Consider the following 15,592-nt stretch of genomic DNA (forward strand, 5'->3'; position numbering starts at 1 on the left):
TTGAAAACATTCCAGAGGAGATGTGAAGGGGTGACTCTTGCAGCTCTTCAGGGGGAAAACCTTCTAGGCAGGTGGAGGATAGGACAGAGGCCCCAAGGGGAGATCACATGATGTGTTCTAGGTGTGTTCTGGTGTGTTGTAGAAGGAGCAAAGAGAAGAGTGTGTCTGAAACAGGGTAAGCGAGGACGAGAGTCATGGAAGACGATGTTACAGGGATGAGTGGATCAGACATGAGGGCCTTGTGGGCCATGGTAGGAACTGTGGATTTTACTTTGAGTGAAATGGGAGCCATCAGAGGGTTTTGAGCAGAGGGGAGCCCAGGCATGTCTTACATCCCGGCAGGGTTCCTCTAGCTGTTGGTTACTCCAGCTTCGTGAGCTGGAAGCTCTGTTAGCAGACTGCTCATGTGACCCAGGTGTGAGATGATGGGGTTTGGGTTAGAGAGGCAGCAGTGAAGGTGGTCAGATTCAAGATATATTCAGAGAGGAGAGCACATAGGAATCTGATTATTTGGTTGAGGAATCAAGAATGACTCCAGAGTTCTTCACTTGAGGACCTGGAAGAACAAAGATCATTTACTGATAGGGAGACCCAGGTGCAAATTTAGGGGAAAGAAAATCAAGAATTCTGTTTTGGAAATGTAATATTTGAGATGCAGACCCACTGTACAGTAGGTAATTAAATGCACAAGTCTGGCATTCAGGGAATAGTCTGGGGACCTTTCCACCACAGAGAGCAGAGAGACAAATACCAAAGATTGAGTCCTGGAGCTCCAACATCTGAAGGTCAATAAGCTGAGGAACCAGTGAAAGAGGTAAGAAGGGGTGCTCTTTGAGGCAGGAAAATTTGAGGTCAATGTCCTTGTGAGCTGAGGGAAGGGATTTTCCTGGGGTTCAGTGGTTCGGACTCCATGCTTCCACTGTAGGGGGTCTGGTTTCAATCACTGGTCTAGGAACTAAGAGCCCACAAGCTACATGGTGTGGCCAAAAAAAAAAAAAAAGGCTGAAGGAGGCGAATGTTTCAAGAATGAGGAACATTTGTCAAAGGTCACCTTTTGTACAGACTTAGAATTTGCCATTGGCTTTGAAAATATGAGGGTCATTTGAGATCTTAACGAGAGCTGTTTGGGTAGAGAGGTAGGGATGAAAGCTTCATCAGGGAGGGTTCAAGAGAAGAGCAGAAGAGCAAAGTGAAGACAGTGATAGAGACAACTCTTATGAGAAGTTTTATTATAAAAGGAAACAGAAATGGGGCAGTATGTGCTTAGATGGATGTGGCATCAAGGGAGAGTTTTGAAGTTGTTGTTTGTAATATGAAAGAAATAAATATGCTAATGGAGGGAGAGAATTCCTGGAGCCATGACCTTGGCTCCAGTCAAGGTAACTCACCTTGAGTTACCAAACTGGACCGTGACCAAAAACAGTTATTATAGCATAATAAAAGACCAATTCAGGGACCAGTTAGGAGATTAGACCACCTTTTCTTTTATTTGGAATGTTGCTAGGTTCTTTCCCTACACTCTCCTTAATCTTTAGGTAACAGGACCCACAGCTTTTCTTCTACCAGGATGTATAGCAGCTGATTTGTGCTATGACCCATGAACCCTTCAGGAAAGAATTCAACTCCTTTTGCATAACTAGGGTTCAAACATAAAGATATTTTGGATAGGAGGTGTGATGGTCATGAGAGAGGTCAGGTTACAAAGCCAGGTTACAGAGAGAGACAGCATTCCTGAAAGGAAATCATCTAAAATCAAGAAGGCTGGGACTTCCCTGGTGATCCAGTGGTTAAGAATCCACCTGCCAATGCAGGGTACAGGGGTTCAATCCCTGGTCTGGGAAGATCCCACGTGCTGTGGAGCAACTAAGCCTGTGCATCACAACTGCTGAGCCCACACACTGCAACTCCTGAAGCCCATGCGCCTAGAGCCTGTGCGCCTCAACGAGAGAGGCCACTGCAATGAGAAGTCCGTGCACCACAATTGGAGAGTAGCCCCCGTTTGCCACAACTAGAGAAAACCCATGTGCAGCACCAAAAACCCAGTGCAGCCATAAATGAAAAAATAAAAATTTGAAATATCCAAGACTACAGATTAGTTTTTTTTTTTTTTAAAGTCTGGCATCACGGACCTATGGTGGGAAGTGGTCAGTGTTTCTACATAAAGCAAGTGGCTGTACTTGAACCCAACCCAGCCCCTTGGGGAATATCTGTGTGTCCAGCAAGAAAAAAACTAGGTGGTTCGAAGCAAACATGAGCCAACTGGCCTAGAATCATTGGATTACTAAGGTCACGAGTCTCTATGTTGCAGAAGCTTCTCTCTGTGGAATGCAAATGGTAGAACTATTGGAAGTGGAATCAAACAATGCAGCCAGCAGCTATGAGGTGCTAGCAGATGGTACAGGGGCCTTCAAGTAGATCAGACCAACATCAGTCAAACTTTGTGACCACCCTCCTTCCCTGGTGGTTCACATGATATAAAGAGTCTACCTGCAATGTGGGAGACCTGGGTTCTATCCCTGGGTTGAGAAGACCCCCTGGAGGAGGGCATGGCAATACATTCCAGCACTCTTGCCTGGAGGATCCCCATGGACAGAGAAGCCTGATGGATTACAGTTCATTGGATTGCAAAGAGTCAGATGAGACGGAGTGACTAAGCGCAGCACAGCACACACACACCCTCCTTCCAGAAGGTGAGAAAAGCTAGAGTGACAACGTGGCGAAGGAATCGTATTTCCGTTTAGTGACCCAGTGGTCTTGGGTGAAACCCCAAGGATTATTACCTAAGGTGCCCAAATTACACTTACAACAACCCTAGGAGGCAGGCACTGCTATCTCATTTTACTGAAGGGGATAGGATGGTCAATGACTTGCTGTGGCCTCCTGGTTAGTGAGCTGTCAGCCCCCACATCCATGCCCTGCTGCTCCCACACCTCAGAACCATCACATCACACCAAACCCTGTGCTGTTTCTGAAGCCTCCCAGGGACTGGTCCTCAGGATTTATCCTGCTCTTGCCTCCAGTGAGCCTTAGTTCGGAGACTCATGGCTTTCGTGGAAACCTGGGGTTCTTACTGGAATATCAGTTCTTTCCAATTCTTGTTCTTTAACCCTATAGATTATTTTAGTGGGTACAAAGTTATGGCTTGCAACCCACGAAGCTGAGGATAAACATGGGGCTACATGTCCATTTAAAACTTTAAACACTACAGTAAAGGTCATTGATTCTTTTAATGTATATTTTAATTAATTATTTATTTATTGCTGCATTGTGTCTTCATTGCTCTGTGGGCGACACTCTAGTTGCAGTGCACGAGCTTCTCACTGCCATGGCTTCTCTTGTTTGGAGCATGGGCTCTAGGGCACATGGGCCCAGTAGTTTCAGCTCCCCGGCTCTAGAGCACAGACCCAGTGGTTGTGCATGGGCTTAGCTGCCCTGTGGCATGTGGGATCTTCCTGGATCAGCGATTAAACCTTGTCTCCTGCATTGGGATTCTTTACCACTGAGCCACCAGGAAAGCCCAAGTTCATTCATTCTTTTTTTCCCTTAATATGTATATTTAAATGAAGCATAGTTGACTTACAATGTTTCAGGTGCACATCAAAGTGATTCAGTTATACATATACACATATATTATTTTGAGATTATTTTTGTTATAATTTAATATTACATTATATTATAATATTACATTATAATGTAATATTATAAGATATTGACTCTAGTTCCCTGTGCTATACAGTAAACCTTTGTTGCTTGTTTGCATATCAATTTTTTTTAAATTAGAAATCTATCTTTCTATTCATACTCAGTCAAACAGGTGGAATCAAAATGTCATAAATTTTTTAATTAGGCAAAAATCTGTAAGTTTTCTAAAATATATATATTATACATACTATTTTTATATATGTATACAAAAGCTTTTCTGTTATGCTTGATAAAGACTTGAGAAAGAACATCAAAAAAAAAGAAGAGATGGAGAAATTGGAAAACATAAACTAAATGAAATGGGAGCACTGAATATGAACTAGAAAAAATGAAACAAACTAGATAAAAGTAAAAAATCATCATTTAGTCCAGTTGTTTTTAAACACAGCTGCTCATTAGAAACATGTATGGAGCTTTGGAGAAATACCTGGGCATTTGTATTTTTCAAAAAATTCCAAGATAATTCTGATATGCATCTAGATTTTTAAAGGTTATTACAGGTCTTCCTATTAAATGATAGTTTTGGTGATAAAGGATTCAATTATTTTTCTGTTGACAAATCATGATACAATGGTATTAAGTAATAGTTACATAATCACAATGGTAGAAGATGTTTATCAGTTTTCACAATCAATAACCAGACAAAAAATAAAAGTTAATTACAATTGCAAGCCATAATACGAATATGATTAACCTAACAATATAAAATAATTACAAACAATTTGGGAGGTCAAGCAAAGTGATGTGCTAAATGGAAGTGCAGTTCATTCATTCTTAATGAGCAGTGTCATCGGCAAGAGGGTGAAAGTTGGTTCTTAGGAATTGGGGGTCCTAACTTTTTATTGTATAAAGCACATATACATACAGTACATATACAGATGTACAGTATATTTGTGGAGTTAAAATTTCATTGAGGGATGATTAAGAAAAGCTGTGTAAAAAGACTTCTTTGAGTAACAAATAAGAAAAAAAAGGTCCATGGGGTATAGGAAGGTAAGAATGCTGACTATGTATTATGTGCCAGAAACATGCTCTCATTTGACTGTAATTAGACATGAAGAGTAACAACCTACCACATGTTCAGAGCATTCCATTTTTTCCTAGTCTCACTTTCAATAACTTCCAGTGAGGCTGTGGGCTGTGAGACTGCTTGGGAATAGGAGCCGCAGTTAGGAGCTTCAGTTTCAGATCCGGATTGAAGCTGTTGGGTAACCTTGGGCAAGCTCCAGGGCCTCCTGGAACCCGGCCCATCTTATCGCCATGATTTATGTCTCTGTTTGGCATTTCTCTGCTGACTCACTGCTGAGGGGAGCAGAGTGCTTTGGGGACAAACACCTCACAGCGGTCAGGCACCTTAAGGATGCAAGGGCAGGAAAGCAGAGGTTCAAAAAGAGCAGCAGCAAAGGACAGAGGAGGAGAAAGGAGCAATAGAGAAAGGAGAGAGAAAGGTACAGGTTGGCAGAAAGGTGGGCAACCCAGAGGAGAGCTGCAGGGGATAGGAAGCACTTCACATGGTCTCTCCTGTCTTAAAACATCAGACCAGAAACACTGCTGGGCAAATTACCATCCTGATGACTGAAAATTGCTGTGGGGAGCAGGACGGTCTTGGTTCCCTGTTTTTCAGTATTTATTCAGTGCTTAATTCCATGTGCTCTTGTGCCAAGGCCCCATTCCCCAGAAGGCTGGCAGAGTGCCGTGTGAATGCTCGCTAGCATTAGAATCTAATCAGTGTTTGTAATTTCTAAAAGTGTTTGCTTCCGTAGTATTTGTTGAATTATTATTTGAATAATATTTCCCAACTCAATAAAAGTCTCCTTGCAAAATCCTGTGACATCTTTAAGAATTTAATCCTGCTGTTGCTAATCGGTGCCATTTCTAGGTCCATTTTCTTATCTTGCTTAATTGGCTTATCGAAATAGATTGTAACATATCTCTGTAAGTTGTTTTAACCATGTTCGGCATTCTTTGCTATGGCATTTGTTACCATTCTTTGTTATGGTAACATTCTTTGTTGTTATCTGAGTTTTACAAACTCAGGTGTCTGTGGGGACTCACACTGGTAACGTAAACCAGTGAAACAGGCTGAATGCAAGGCAAGATGGAGCAGTGGAGACTAGGGCAAACAGGAGACTGTCTTGTGAGAAGCAGGTGGCTGCATGCTAGTCTTTCTGAGACTTTTTCCTAAAGCCAGAGATCAAAATTTTGTGTAAAATCTTCTGGGTTCTCCCCCATAACTCTTTATTTTGAAAAAAATTATACACACATAAGTGGAAAGACTAATACAATGAATACTTCTATATCTTTAACAAGATTCGTTAATCTAGCTAATTCTAATTGTTAGAATTCCACTTCATTTCTATCTCTATCTCATACACACACACACACACACACACACACACACGCACTTTTTGGCTGATGCACACACATTTTTCCTAACTATGCAGCATGAATCTCCTAGAACAAAGAAATTTTTCTATGTACCACAGTATGATTTCCACATTCTAGAAATGTATCATTGATTCAGTACTATTATCTAATATATAGTCTGTGTTCAAGGTTTACATATTGTCTCAATAATATATATAATAATTTTTATGAGAATATGCATATATGCATGTATATTATATGTGTATTTTAGTACATGCTTAATAACTGAGCACACACTGCATTTAATTGTCATGTTTTTATAACCTCCTTTAATCTAAAACAGTATTCTTTTCTTAAATGAAGTATAATTGATTTACAATGCTGTGTTAATTACTGCTGTACACCAAAGTGATTCAGTTTTACATATGTATTTTTACATATTCAGTTTTACATATACATGTATACAATCCTTTTTATATTCTTTTCCATTATGGTTTATCATAGGAAGTTGAATATAGTTCTCTGTGCTATGCATTAGGACCTTGTGGTTTACCCATTCTGTATGCAAAAACTTACATCTGCTCATCCCAATCTCCTGCTCCACTGCTCCCCCAATACCCTGCCCCTTGGTAACCACAAGTCTGTTCTCTATGTCTGCGATTCTGTTCCTGTTTTGTAGATATGTTCACTTGTGTCATCTTTTAGATTTCACATATAAGTGATATCATATGGTATTTGTCTTTCTCTTTCTGACAATGTGATCATCTCTAAGTGCATCTGTGTTGGTGCAAATGGCATTATTTTATTCTTTTTTATAATTAGTATTCCATTGTATATATGTACCACATTTTCTTTATCCATTTGTCCATCAATGGATACACATTTAGGTTGTTTCCATGTCTTGGCTAGGCGTCCCTGGTGGCTCAGAGAGTAAAGAATCCGCCTGCAATGCAAGAGACCTGGGTTTGATTCCTGGGTCAGGAAGATCCCCTGGAGAAGGAAATGGCAACCCACTCCAGTATTCTTGCCTGGAGAATTCCATGGGCAGAGGAGCCTGGCAGGCTACAGTCCCTGCGGTCACAAAGAGTAGGACAGGACTGAACGACTAACACACACACACATCCTGGCTATTGTGGATAGTGTTGCTATGAACATAGGGGTGAAATATCTTTTTGAATGATGTTAGTAGTTTTGTCCAGGTATATGCCCGGAAGTGGGCTTGCTGGATCATATGGTAATTCTATTTTTAGTTTTCTGTGGTACCTCCATCCTGTTTTCCACAGTGGCTGCACCAACTTGCATCTCCACTAGCAGTGTAGGAGAGTTCCTTTTTCTCCACATATGCTTCAGCATTTATTATTTGTAGACTTTTCAGTGATGGCCATTCTGACTGGCATGAGGTGGTACCTAATTGTGGTTTTGATTTGCATTTCTCTGTAATTAGCAATGCTAAGCATCTTTTCACATTCTTGTTGGCCATCTGTATTTCTTCTTTGGCGAAATAGGTCTTCTGCCCATTTTTCAATTGGGTTGTTTGTTTTTCATTGTTTAGTTGTATGAGCTATTTGTATATTTTGGAAATTAATCCTTTGTTGGTCACATCATTTGCAATTATTTTTTCCCATTCTGTTGGTTGTCTTTTCATTTTGTTTTTGGTTTCCCTTGCTGTGCAAAAGCATGTACGTTTGATTAGGTCCCATTTGTTTGTTTTTGTTTTTATTTCTGTTGCTTTGGTCAGGGGGAAACACTGACCTAAGAAAACATTGGTATGATTTATGTCAGAGAATCTTTTGCCTGTGTTCTCTTCTAAGAGTTTTATGATGCCACATCTTATGTGTAAGTCTTTAAACAAATTTTGAGTTTTGTGTATGGTGAGAGGATGTGTTCTAACTTCATTGCTTTACATGCAGCTATCCAACAGTTCTGTAACTTTTAAATTCTTTTTTCAATCTTTCATGGTATTGACATTTTGCAAGAGTCCTCCTCAGTTTTGCCAGATGTGCCTCAACACAAGTCTGACTGTTTCCACGTGATTTGATACAGGGTAAATGGTTTCAGCATGTGTAAAGCTGTGTCCATCACACTGTTTCTAATCAGGAAACACATGATATCATTTTGTCCTGTAACTGTGCTCTCAGCTTTAGTCTCTTGATTAAGATGGGTCTGTCATATTCCTCAATTGTAAGGAAACACTTTTCCCCTTTATAATTAGTAAGTAATCTTTGGGGTGATTCTTTGAAACAGTGTGACTGCCTTATTCCCCAAGAACTGTCACCCAAAGATCCTTACCTGAATCAATTACAGTAAGAGTTATTGTAAAATGGCAGTTTCCAACAATTCTTGCTATATTCATTAGTTATAATTTTTCTTTAAAAAAATGCTTTTTTCACCCGCACTTCTACACCCCAATACACACAGGTTTTAGTGTCACTGTGGATTCTGGATTTTTAAAAAATTCAACATGTTATAAACCATCACTGTCATTCTTTTTGAGTCTCAAATTGTCACACATTTGGCTACTTGGGGCTCCTTGGAGCCTGCTCCTCGGTCTTACAGATGCCCATCATTCCTTGTATGCGTCTTTCCTGTGGGGCACAATGAAGTGTTCCAGGCTCACCTGCCCCAGCTCTAGAGTCAGCCATTTCTCCAAGGATTCCTCATATCTTTACGTGAGAGTGAAACCTGACTTTAAAGCATTGACAAATAATTTTTAAAAAATTTTTTAAATAGCATTCAGGCCAAAGAAAACACATCCTCAGACAGTATTTGGCCTATAGGCTCAGTTTGTAGCCTTCCGATTATACAGCTTTTATTGTTTGCAGATGTTCACACTGGAGACTGGCAGATGTGACCCCTCGAGGTTCATTGCTAATGTCTGTAGGTGTTGGGAGTTTGTAGAGACTGGTCGTCAGTAGCATGGAGGACAAAGGGGAGCTTTCCCTGCCCCACAATGATAGAAACCAAACAAACCCCCATCATCCTCTCTCCCTATTTATTCAACAAGTGGAGACCTGTTTGATTTTATTTTTACAAGATAACATACTAAATGCAAATAGTAACAGACTCTTTTGTTTGTTGATTAGAAGATTTTTTTGGCTTAGCTCACAGGGTGTTTGTCTAGAAAGATTGTGTTCCTGCTGTGTAGTGAACTCCTAAGCGATAAAGCTGCCATGCTTGTACTTCAAGAACAAAAGAAGTAGACATCAACAGACTCCTTACCTTTTAAAAATACCCAATTTGCAAGGATATTAAGCACATGCCACCATCTCTCAGCACTCTAAATGCTTTTATACATACCCTGCCACACACCTCACTCTAGAAAATGTCATAGAGCAGGAGAAAGAGGCTGAATAAATGATTTTATAAAGCCCATTGATAAGAAATATAATTATACTATTGCTTTTTTGCCACTTGTTTTTTATTTCCAGCCAAAAAAAAAGTTTATAGGTAGACAACTGTATATATAGTTATCAAACATTCAAACCACACTAGAAAGTAGAACTTTTTGTATGGAATGAACATTTTTTTAATGGCCAGCCTTGTGTCTTTCACATTAAATTTTTTTTAATGTTTTAACTCACCTTTTTATTTGGCCGAATTGATGTTTTAGGCCACAAATTTGCTTTCAACAGGCATATTTCCATGCTAATCATTAATTTGCTTTATTACTTATTAACTTTAACCACACTGTTATAAAAACGCTTTGGAATAAAATTGCCTGATAGAAAATCTCTGAATTCCGTTTCCCTTTTTGTTAGAAGAGTGAAAGGTGAATTTTTAAAACAAATTATGCTATCAACTGTATATAAAAACCTAACAAATAATTTGTTTTATAACTATCAGTACATTGAAAGTGAAAGTTGCTCAGTCATGTCTGACTCTTTGTGACTCCCATGGACTGTGTAGTCCATGGAATTCTCGAGACCAGAATACTGGATTGGGTAGCCTTTCCCTTCTCCAGGGGATCTTCCCAACCCAGGAGTTGAACCTAGGTCTCCTGCATTGCAGGTGGATTCTTTACCAGCTGAACCATAAGGGAAGCCCAAGAATACTGGAGTGGGTAGCTTTTCCCTTCCCCAGTGGATCTTCCCAACCCAGGTATCAAACCAGGGTCTCCTGCATTGCAGGTGGATTCTTTACCAACTGAGCTACTGCATGAATTTTTGGCTGTGTGATGGTTCATTCTCGTTTTGATCATGTTGGTGCTATTGCTTCTTTCCTAGTACTTTTCAAAAACTTCATTAACCAATAAAACAAACTGAGCATCTGCTGTGCACATCCTTAGCCTGCCTGTGACGGGTCTTGAGAGGAATGCAGGAGAGATCTCAGCCCAGGTCTCTGGCCAGAGGACCAGTCTGGCACATTCTGTCCTGTCCATGCTGTCTACAGCAGACCTAATGTAAAGTAACTTCACCTCTCCACCTGTGATTCCAGCTTTTTCAGTTCTCCCTCCTCTCCCATTTGTCACACCATTTCCTTCTCTGAAAGTGTTAGTCACTCAGTTGTATCCGACTCTTTGTGACCCCATGGACTGTAACCCACCAAGCTTCTCAGTCCATGGAATTCTCCAGGCAAGAATATGAGAGTGGGTTGCTGTGCCCTTTGCCAGGGTATCTTCCAGACCCGGGGATTGAACCCAGGGTCTCCTGCATTGAAGGCAGATTCTTTACTGCCTGAGCCACCAGGGCCCCTTCTCTAGCCATCCCCAAAACTAAGGTGTTAGCCAGGGTATCTACCATGTTTCTGGGCATTTAAAGGAAATGTGGGATCAAGGCAGCTTTCCTTTACCAAAAGTGTTAAAGAACAATTCCTCAACAGCACTGTGAGGGGTGTGGAATATTTCCTCTAGGTCGGAGATGGTGATAATAATTAAATAGCTTTTAAAATCATGAAAATAGCTCCCCCCACCACAAAGCTGATGTATTAACTAACTAGCTCTCTGAAACTAACTTCAAAATATTTATCTTGGTTTTACAATATAGTGAAGAGACTTATGCAAATCTTTTAAAACTATTTTTTATCTTAAAGTAAATTATCATGCTTACATAAGTAAGTATGGTTATGTAAGAAAACAAAATGGAAGGTACAGAAGAATGTGCAGTGGAAAGGAAATCTGCCTCATCCCCCACTCTCCATTCTCATCCCCCAAACAATGGCGGTCTCTCCAGAGGATGCCTGTGCTTATGCAAGGACATGTGTTTCCCTCTAAAATACAGACACAAATGCCATTGTATATGTATATACTATCCAATCATTTCTTTTTTACACTTAACACAGTTGACCCTTGAACAGCATGGGTTGGAACTGCATGTTCCATGTGTAAGTTTGTATTCACTTACATGTGAATTTTTTCAATAAAGATGTTAGATAAAATTTGGAGATTTGGACCAGTTGAAGAAACTCACAGATGACCTGTGTAACCTAGAAATATAAAAAACAACTATGGAAAAGTTACATGTGTCATGAATGTATAAAATATACATAAATATTAGTCTATCCTTACATAAGCATAATAAAGTGGGTGACATTTAATATAAAATTATGTGTTAGTTCTCACAGCTTTATAACTTTGCTTTCAAAAGATCATGTTATATACATTATATCTCTCTCCCTCTCTTATAAAGGGAGAAACCGAATATCAGTCTATCATCTCAGGTAAGTGATTTAAAAAATATAACAATATTTCCAATACTGTGTTATGAATTTGACTGTAATACTGTATGCGATAAAAATTTTATAATGGTTCATTCATTAGTATATAGGCTAGACTACTTTGAAAAAATTCCACCAATTACACTAGGCTACTATAAAGTGGGGCTTCCCAGGTGGTAAAGAATCTATCTGCCAATGCAGGAGATGTTGTTTTGATCCCTGGGTCAGGAAGATCCCCTGGAGAAGGAAATGGCAACTGCAGTATTCTTGCCTGGGAAATCCCATGGACAGAAGATCCTGGCAGGCTAAAGTCCTTGGGGTCACACAGAGTCAGACACTACTGGGTGACTGAGCACCACCACAAACCTTTCTGGGTCTCAAGCCCTGGAGAGTATTATCATATGCTGACCTGGGAATCCTTGGGATGTACCCAGGATTAATTATTATAAAGGAGGGGGACATCACTTTTCTCCATTCTGGGTGAATATTAACTGATAAAAAAATTCCTGCAACAGGATCTATGTATCTGTGACTAAGAGTCAAGTTCAAAAATTGCAAAGCCTTGTGAAAAACATTTTACCAAGACAGCTCTCACTTTATAAATTTTAATCCTTGTTCTTTTGTTATTTACCACAAATTTGTGGGAAAAGAAGAATGTTTTTGGAAGGAAAATGGGATACGATCATTGAAAAAATAGTCTGTTTCTTTTCTCTAAAGCACAGACAGGGTAAATATCCCCCCATCCTCCCCACAAAGAACAGAGACCAGAGACTTTTTGGCATTGAGGGATAGAAGAGACCACAGATGTACTGGTCCCTATACTGATCAATCCAGAACGTATGAGTGCTGAGGAGTCCATAGGGCAGAGGTTCCAAACCCAGTATCTGCAGGGGCCAGGCAGGTAGGGGAGAAATGATTTGCTTTCATAAACAAATCTTTTATTTGCCTTAAAATATGCAGTTATTTCTATCGCTTATACATTTTTCCACTTTTGATAGAAACTTGGGCATATTAAATATCTCACTTTTAAGAAAATTAATAGTGAAAGAGTGATGTTAAAGGTCCTTCATGTCAGGGAGTGGTAGGGACTCTGATAAACTCAGGTATCCTGGGCTTGTCTAACATGGACAGCTGCTTCTCAGCCCCAGCCCACTGATGCCAGAGACTGCAGGCTTAGCATACATCACCAGCATTTTCAAGAGAACCTTGGTAACCAAGGCTTTAAAGTAACATTTCCTGATCTGAAATGTTGTCAACTAGGTCAAAAATCCTTCAGAATGCTAAGGCCAAACATTTGACCTTAGAAGGTATAGAAAAACCTGAGCTTATGACAAGGGCTCAGGTTAAATCTGGCGGATAAAACACAGTTCTTTTTTAAGGTCAGAGAAAAACACTTCACTTTGCAGCATAATAGGAATATTTCAACATGCAGAGAAAATTTTTAAAAAAGAAAGACCAAAATATAATAGCAGCAGCAAAGGCAGAAACTTTTATATAAGAGAAACTAAATCTGAGTGTGAGCCAACCCAGGCTTCTAGATATAGAATAACTGAAGGATGGTGACTGACGTGGAAAGAAGCACTGAGATCCTCAGGATTGGGCCAGCACGAATCAGGAGTGAGGCCAGGCCTGGGGCTTTGGCTTCACATACTCATAAACAGGAAGGAATTTTAATTAGAAGAGCCCTGAACTACATCTTCATAGTATGTATGGTAATTTAGTCTATTCTATTAAGACTTCTTGTATAATGAACACGTTGAGTAAACCTCTGACAGTCCATCCAGATTGCTGCTTGATTCTTCTCATCTCATTCCTCCCAATGCCCCTAAAAGAGCCCATTCAGCTTTGAGGTAGAAACATCCAGAATTTCGTCAATGCAAACATTCACAATATTGGAGCTCTGGTCAAGACCTGTAGGCAACCAACTGCAAACTGGATTCGGGACCACAGGTGCCCCTCTGAGTTCCGCCCCTAGGGTCAGGGGAGTCAATGGCGAAAGGAGAGAGGTGGTTTGGGGATGCTAAATTCACGACATCTGGCTCCTGGTCTCACTGCTGCTTCCAGTGAGGTCACACAAACCCCTTCTCCCCAACTTGACTTTTCAGCAGCAGCATCTTTGTGGAGTAAGTGTACTCTTATAACGGTATCTCCATCGTTGCATGGAGATGTTCTGCTGTTTTCTCTCTTATCTTGGGGCACCATCTTCCCTTTCCCCTTCTCTACTTCCTCCTCATCTACCACTTTTCTGGGTGCTGGGCTCCTTGGGCCTCTCTCTTCTCACTCATTCTTCTGGGCATCACTTCTCACCATGGCTTTGCTTACACCCACACTGACGCCCCAGCTTTTATCTTCAGCTCAAACTCCAGCCAACCTGACACCTCTACTTTGGTATCTCAGAGTCCCTATCAGCCCAGTGTGCCAAAGCAGTAGTTCCTTCCCTTCAAAACCTGCTTTTTCTCTCAGTCATGGCACCACCATCCACCCCATTACACAAACCTTTGATCATCACTCTCTCCTCCATCCCTCAGCTCCAGCCCATCACCACATCCTGATTATTCTAATAATAAAGTCTGTCTCCAAATAGTGCCTTTCTCCCCATCTCCCCTGCCTCTTCTCTGGTTCAAGCTTTCAGGCTCCTTACCAGGCTCCTCTAGTCATATTGCCTCCTCTGAGCCATTCTGTATCCTGCCACCATAGCGAGCTTTAAAACACCCAGATGATGGGATTTCTGGTGGCTTGGTGGTAAAGAATCTGCCTGTCAATGCAGAAGACATGGGTTCAAACCCTGATCTGGGAAGATCCTGCAAACCACAGAGCAACTAAGTTCGTGCACCACAATTATTGAGCCTGTGCCCTAGAGCCTGGGAACAGCAACTGCTGATGCCCATGCACCCCAAAGCTCTTGTTTTGCAACAAGAGAAGCCACTGCAATGAGAAGCCTGCGCACAGCAACTGGAGAGTAGCCCCTGCTCAATGCAACTAGAGAAAAGCCCACATAGCAACAAAGACCCAAATGGTATCCATATCACATCTTGTTAAAATTCCTTCCAGTAGCTTCTCATTGCATTTAGGGTGAAGCATAAATTTCTTAGCATGTCCTGCAATGCCCCGGAGAACCTGCCTTCTGCCTGTCTCTCTGGTATTGGTTCCATGTGTTTGACATTCAGACCACACCGCCTTACAGTTCCTTAGGTGGCGTAAGTTCCCTTCTAGCTCAGAGTCAATCCTCTGCCTGGAAAGCCACCATCCCTCTACCACCACCACCCCTGCCCTTGGTCTGGTCAGACCTTTCTCACCCTCTGGGACTCCAGTTCAGAGTCACTTCCTAAGAACAGTTTCTCTAAGGCAGCATAGATTCTTGTACATGGAGGGCTCTGTGGCACTTCTCTGCTTAATGCTTGAGCCCTTTGTCCCCTTCGCCAGTGTTTCCCTAGTGCCTGAGGCTGAACAGACACTCTGGAGACCTTTGCTGAATAAATGAACATCGCCATGACAGGAGCTGTCTCCCAGATATTTGCTGCTCTAGCATGTTTTCAGGTCAACCCAGAATCCTGGCAACCTAGAGAGAGTTAGTAATTTTTTAAAAAATATTTACAAAAAAAATTTACAATTTAAGATTTGTGAGTCCTAATTAAGATTTAGTTTTAGTGATTGACTTCTCTAAATGAAGAATTTTCTGAAAATAGGTTGAGAAATAAGTTATTGGCTATTTACAGCTATGTAAAGATTATCTTACAACAGAAAATAGGAAAGACGAGTGGTTTAAATATCATGTGACACCTTCCTGTGTTGATGGAGGCATTGTAAGCCATCTTGGGAAGTAATTTAGTAATCTACATCACAGACCTTAAATATCCATTAATGCCTCAAT

The 15,592-nt window shown here is 40.7% G+C and overlaps 1 protein-coding gene across 4 annotated transcripts in view; it reads left to right on the forward strand.

Annotated features, from left to right (window-relative positions):
* The window catches only part of CDKL1 (cyclin dependent kinase like 1), a 47,913-nt gene that overhangs the window by 5,860 nt on the left and 26,461 nt on the right, over positions 1 to 15,592 (forward strand). The gene's annotated exons all lie outside the window — the stretch shown is intronic.

This window comes from Cervus elaphus, chromosome 12, assembly GCF_910594005.1.
Source record: "Cervus elaphus chromosome 12, mCerEla1.1, whole genome shotgun sequence".
Classification (NCBI taxonomy): Eukaryota; Metazoa; Chordata; class Mammalia; order Artiodactyla; family Cervidae; genus Cervus; species Cervus elaphus.